Source organism: Notamacropus eugenii, chromosome 3, assembly GCF_028372415.1.
Source record: "Notamacropus eugenii isolate mMacEug1 chromosome 3, mMacEug1.pri_v2, whole genome shotgun sequence".
Classification (NCBI taxonomy): Eukaryota; Metazoa; Chordata; class Mammalia; order Diprotodontia; family Macropodidae; genus Notamacropus; species Notamacropus eugenii.
In genome coordinates, this window is record NC_092874.1 from 145,586,193 (window position 1) to 145,592,571 (window position 6,379).

Consider the following 6,379-nt stretch of genomic DNA (forward strand, 5'->3'; position numbering starts at 1 on the left):
TTTATCTTGCTAAAAGGCATCATAGACAATGAAATGATATCGATACTAAGTATATGTGCACCAAGTATTATAGCATCCAGATTCTTAGAGGGGAACTTAAGTGAATTACAGGAAGGAATAGACAACAAAACTATTCTAGTGGGTGACCTCAAACTCCCCTGTCAAAACTGGGTAAATCTAACTATAAAATAAACAAGAAATAATTTAATGAGCTGCATATATTTTTAGAAAACTTAGATATGGGTAAGTCACTTATCTGAACTTCCAAGAGCCACAATGGTGGAGTGAATGGCAAATGCTCTCTCCTGCCCCCTGAATGACCTCAAAAGAACCATAAAATATTTTCCCAAAAAAATCTTGAATCAGTGGGAACAGAAGAGAGAGAAAATAGTCTCATAACACCTGAGGCTAGGAAAATAGCTCTTACACTAGCAGAGGCAAACTGGAATGAGAGGGGCCCCAGGGTGGTAGAAACTCACACTAGGATCTAGGTGTGCCTCAGCATTCCAGGGGAAACTAGAAGAAAACCGGACAGCTATAATCACCAATCTCTGAGCTTGTCTTTGCCTCAGCTCAGCTGAGGAGACCTACCGTAACCAGACCACCCCTCCCCCACACTTAACAAACTAGCCCCAGGGCTGATCAGGGAAACACAAAACTAAAAGATAAATTAGCATCTGCCCTTAGCTTGTTCACACCAGTCAGCTCAACACCAAGTTTTGTAGCTTCTGACTGACAGAACCAGAAGTCAAAACATAGTATCACAACCATGAGCAAGAAAAAGCAAAGCAAGGGTGAAAAAAACATAGAATCTTCCTAGGGGGATGAGGACCAAAACACAAATATCAAAGATGTCAGTAGTGAGACTGTACTCCCATCTGAAACTTCAGAAGGGACTATGAACTGTTTGCATGCACAAACAGCTCTCCTGGAACAGCTGAAGAAGGAAATAGAAGACAAATTGGCCAATGATTTTAAAAGCATCAAAAAAGAATACCATGATGCGCGCACTGTCCCTGCTGCGGTTGCTGCGGCCTGCGCCGGGCGTTCGCGGCCATCACCGCCGCCGCCGCACCGAGCCATGAGCCAGTACAGCACTGAGGAGCGGGGCCAGCCGTGCTCCGCGCAGTACCGCCTCTACTTCAAGAATGTAGATGGTCACTATATCTCACCCTTTCATGATATTCCTCTGAAGCCTGAATCTAAAGAGGCAGTGTTTAATATGGTCGTAGAAGTACCTCGTTGGACAAATGCCAAAATGGAGATTGCCACCAAGGAGCCATTGAATCCCATTAAACAAGATATAAAGAAAGGCAAGCTACATTATGTGGCAAATATCTTCCCTCACAAGGGTTATATATGGAATTATGGTGCCCTCCCTCAGACTTGGGAAGATCCTCTGCACAAAGACAGTACCACCAACTGCTGCGGCGATAACGATCCCATCGATGTTTGTGAAATAGGTTCCAAGGTTCGTGCTCGTGGCGAGATTATACAGGTGAAGATTCTTGGAATTTTGGGCCTTATCGATGAGAATGAGACAGATTGGAAATTAATTGCTATTAGTGTGGATGACCCAGAAGCCTCCAAATTCCATAATATCAGTGATGTGCGGAAGCATAAGCCAGCTTACCTCGAGGCAACACTTGACTGGTTCCGATTATACAAAGTGCCTCAAGGAAAACCAGAAAATAAATTTGCTTTTAATGGAGAGTTTAAAGACAAGGATTTCGCTCTTGAGGTTATTGAATCTACCCACAAATACTGGAAAGCCTTGCTTCATAAAAAGTCTAATGGAGGAGATATAAATTGTGTTAATGTGCAAGTATATGACAGCCCTTTCTGCTGCAATAAAGAAGAGGCCAGATGCATCGTGCAGTCGGCATCGACTGCAATAAATGAAGATTCAAATTCCAAAGAAGATGAAGATATCCACAGATGGTATTTTGTTACGAAGTGATGGAAGTCTCCAATCATCCTTCATCCCCATGGGCCATGACAGACAAGTTCAGGCAGCAGTAGCTACCTCCCCCATGAAGTTTCATTTTTTTTCACTAGGCATTATACAAATAAACAAACAATTTGGACTTCCAAAAAAAAAAAAAAAAAGAATACCATGAAGAGAACATATCTTTAAAAAGAAAAATTGAACAAATGGGAAAAGAGTTCAAAAACTAACTGGAGAAAATAATTCCTTAAAAGGAATAATTGGACAGATGGAAGAGGAGATGCAAAATTAACTGAAGAAAACAAGTGGATGAAAATTTGAATTGGGCAAGTAGAAACTAATGACTCTATGAGACAGCAAGGATCAGTTAAACAATACCTAAAGAATGAAAAGAGAGAAGAAAATGTAAAATATCTAAATGGAAAAACAACTGACCTGGAAAATAGATCTAGGAGAGAAAATTTAAGAATTACTGGCCTGCCAGAAAGCCATGATGAAAAAAAGAGTCTAGACAGCATCTTCCAAGAAATCATCAAGGAAAACTGCCCAGAAGTACTAGATTCAGAGGGCAAAATATTCATTGAGAGAATCCACCATTTACCTCCTGAAAGGGATCCCAAACTCAAAACCACAAGAAATATTGTTGCCAAATTCCAGAACTATCAAGTGAAGGGGAAAATACTACAGGCAGCAAAACGAAACCATTCAAATATCAAGGAGCTACAGTCAGGATCACACAGGACCTTGCAGCTTCTACATTGAGATCAAAGGAATTATTCTGTAAAGCAAAGGAGCTGGGACTACAACCAAGGATCAGTTACCCAGCAAAGTTCAGCATAACACTTCAGGCAAGGAGATGGTCATTCAGCAAAGTAAGGGATTTCCAGAACTTCCTCACAAAAAGGCCAGAACTCAATAGAAAATTCAATCTTCAAATGCAAGTCTGAAGAGAGGCATAAAAAGGTAAATGGGGGAAAAAAAGCCAAAACTTGTTACTCAATTTGGGCAAACTGTTTGCCTCCCTATAAGGGAAGATGACACCTGTTAACCTTGAAAATTGTACATCTATTATGAAATATAAAAGGGATATACATAGAGGGAAAGGGTATAAAGTAAATGATGTAATGATAAAAATATGACAAGCATGTGAAGGGATTGTAACAGGAGGTATGAAAAGGAAGAAGCAGAAAATGGTAAATTACATTACAGGAAATAGTATAAAATTATAATAGAGGGAAAAAGGGGAGGGAGATGAGCATTGTTTGAGAGGTACTCTCATCTGATTTGGTTAAAGGAGGAAGCAATGAACTTAAGTACATAATTCTAATTAGCTCTATAGGCAGTAAGAGGGAAAGGGGGAAGAAAGGGGAGGGGAAGCTGAAAGGGAGGGAGGAAGTAGTAAGGGTAAAGGGGAGTAAAAGGGAGGGGGGCTAAAAGAATGAAGGGAAGACTGCGGAAGGTGGTGGTGAAGAGTGAAAACTACTGAACAGGGGAAGGGAGAATGCAGAACTAAAAGCAGAAATGGTGGAAAAGAAGATGGAAGGAAATTCACAGAATGCAATCATAACTGTGAATGTGAATGGAATGAACTCTCCCATAAAACGGAGATGGATAGCAGAATGGATAGCAGAAACAAGAAACATATATGAGACGGGGTGATACACACAGTGTAAAGATAAAAGGTTGGAGCAGAATATATTGTGTTTCAGCTGATGTAAGAAAAGTTGGAGTAGCAATCCTAATTTCAGACAAAGCAAAAGCAGAAATAGATCTGAACAAAAGAGATAAGGAAGGAAACTATATCCTGCTAAAAGGCATCATAAACACTGAAGCAATATCATTACTAAACATGTATGCTCCAAGTGATTTAGCATCCAGATTCTTAGAGGAGAGGTTGGGGGAGTTGAAGGAAGAAAGAGACAGCAAAACTATAATAGTGGGGGACCTCAATCTCCCCCTCTCTGAACTTGATAAATCTAACTTCAAAATAAACAAGAAAGAGGATAAAGAGGTAAATAAAACTCTGAATAAGGTAGATATGATAGCTCTCTGGAGAAAATTGAATGGGAATAGAAAGGAATATACCTTTTCCTCAATGGTACATGGCACGTATACAAAAATTGACCAGGTTCTAGGGAATAAAACCCTTAAAATCCAGTGCAGAAAGGCAGAGGTAGTCAATGCATCCTTCTCAGATTATAATGCAATAAAAATTGTATGTAATAAAAGGCCATAGAAAGATAAACCAAAAGTTAACTAGAAACTAAATAATTTAATCCTAAAGAAGGAGTGGAAATCATATAAACAATGAAAAATTTCATCCAAGAGAATGACAATAATGAGACAACCTAGCAAATCTTATGGGACACTGAAAAAGCAGTTCTTAGTGGAAGTGTTATATCTTTGAATGCCTACATGAATAAAATAGAGAAAGAGGAGATCAATGCTGAGAAAGTTAGAAAAAGAACAAATTGAAAATCCCCACGTAAATACCAAATTAGAAATACTGAAAACCAAAGGAGAGATTAATAAAATTGAAATTAAGAAAATTATTGAACTAATAAATAAAACCAATTATTGGTTTTATGAAAAAACTAATAAAATTGATAAAACTTTGGTCAATTTGACTTAAAAAAAGGAAGAAGAAAACCAAATTACTAGTATCAAAAATGAAAGGGGTGAACTCACCTCCAATGAGGAGGAAATTAAAACAATAATTAGAAATTACTTTGCACAACTTTATGCCCACAATTACGACAATCTAAATGAGATAGATGAGTATTTTTAAAAATACAAACTGCCCAGATTAACAGAAGAGGAAGTTGAATACTTAAACAACTCCATCTCAGAAAATGAAATTGAACAAGCCATCAATGAACTCCCTAGGAAAAAAATCTCCAGGGCTGGATGGATTTATAAGTGAATTCTATCAAATATTTAAAGAACAGTTAACTCCAATACTATATAGACTATTTTTGAAAATTGTGCAAGGAGTCCTCCAAAATTCTTTTTATGGTACAAATATGTTTTTGATACCTAAAACAGAGAAAGAATATTATAGACCAATTTCTCTAATGAATATAGATGCAAAAATTTTAAGCAAGATTTTAGCAAAATGAATACAGCATCTTATAATGAGAATAATACATTATGATCAGGTAGATTTCATACCAGGAATGCAGTGCTGGTTCAATATTAGGAAAACTATTAGCATTATCGATCATATCAACAGCAAAACTAACAGAAACCACATGATTATCTCAATAGATGTAGAAAAAGCTTTCAACAAAATACAGCACCCATTCCTATTAAAAACGCTGGAGAATATAGGAATAAAGGGAACTTTCCATAAAATTATAAGTAGTAACTACCTAAAACCTTCAGCAAGCATTATATGCAAAGGAGATAAGCTAGATGCATTTCCAATAAGATTAGGGGTGAAACAAGGATGTCCATTATCACCAGTATTATTCAATATATGACTAGAAATGTTAGCTGTAGCAATTAGACAAGATAAAGAAATTGAAGGAATTAGAACAGGCTAAAAAGAAGCTAAGTTATCACTCTTTGCAGATGATATCATGATATACTTAGAAGATTCCAGAGATTCAAGTAAAAAACTACCTGAAATAATAAACAACTTTGGCAAAGTTGCAGGTTACAAAATAAACCCGCATAAATCTTCAGCATTCCTATATTATTACCAACAAAGTCCAACAGCAAGAGACAGAAAGAGAAATTCCATTTAAAGCTAGGGTAGACACTATAGAATATTTGGGAGTTTACCTGCTAAAACAAACCCAGAGACTATATGAACACAATTACAAGACACTTTTTGCACAAATAAAATCAGACCTTAGTAAGTGGAAAAACATCAGCTGCTTATGGGTAGATCGAGCCAATATACTAAAAGTGACAATTCTACCTAATTTAATTTACCTATTTAGTGCCATACCAATTAAATTATCAGATAATTATTTTCTAAAGCTGGATAAAATAATATCAAAATTCATGTGGAAGAACAAAAGGTCCAAAATATCAAAGGGACTAATGAAAAGAAATGCTAGGGAAGGTGGGCTAGTGCTATCAGATCTCAAAGTGTATTATAAAGCAGAAATCATCAAAACCACCTGATACTGGCTAAGAAATAGAAGGGTAGACAAGTGGAATATACTAGGTACTCAAGACACAGTAGGCAATGAATATCACAATCTACTGTGTGATAAACCCAAGGACTCCAGCTTCTGGGATAAGAATTCATTGTTCGACAAAAATTGCTGGGAAAACTGGATAACAGTGTAGCAGAAACTAGGCATAGACCAATGCCTGACACCATACACAAGAATAAAGTCCAAATGAATACATGATCTAGGTATAAAGATTGATACTATGGACAAATTAGAGAAGCAAGGAATTATTATCAGATTTATG

General features: G+C 37.0%; 1 pseudogene; it reads left to right on the plus strand.

Annotated features, from left to right (window-relative positions):
* Nucleotides 1-1,001: 1,001 nt before the first annotated feature.
* On the plus strand, nucleotides 1,002-2,109 carry LOC140533377 (inorganic pyrophosphatase 2, mitochondrial pseudogene; annotated as a pseudogene).
* Nucleotides 2,110-6,379: the final 4,270 nt, after the last annotated feature.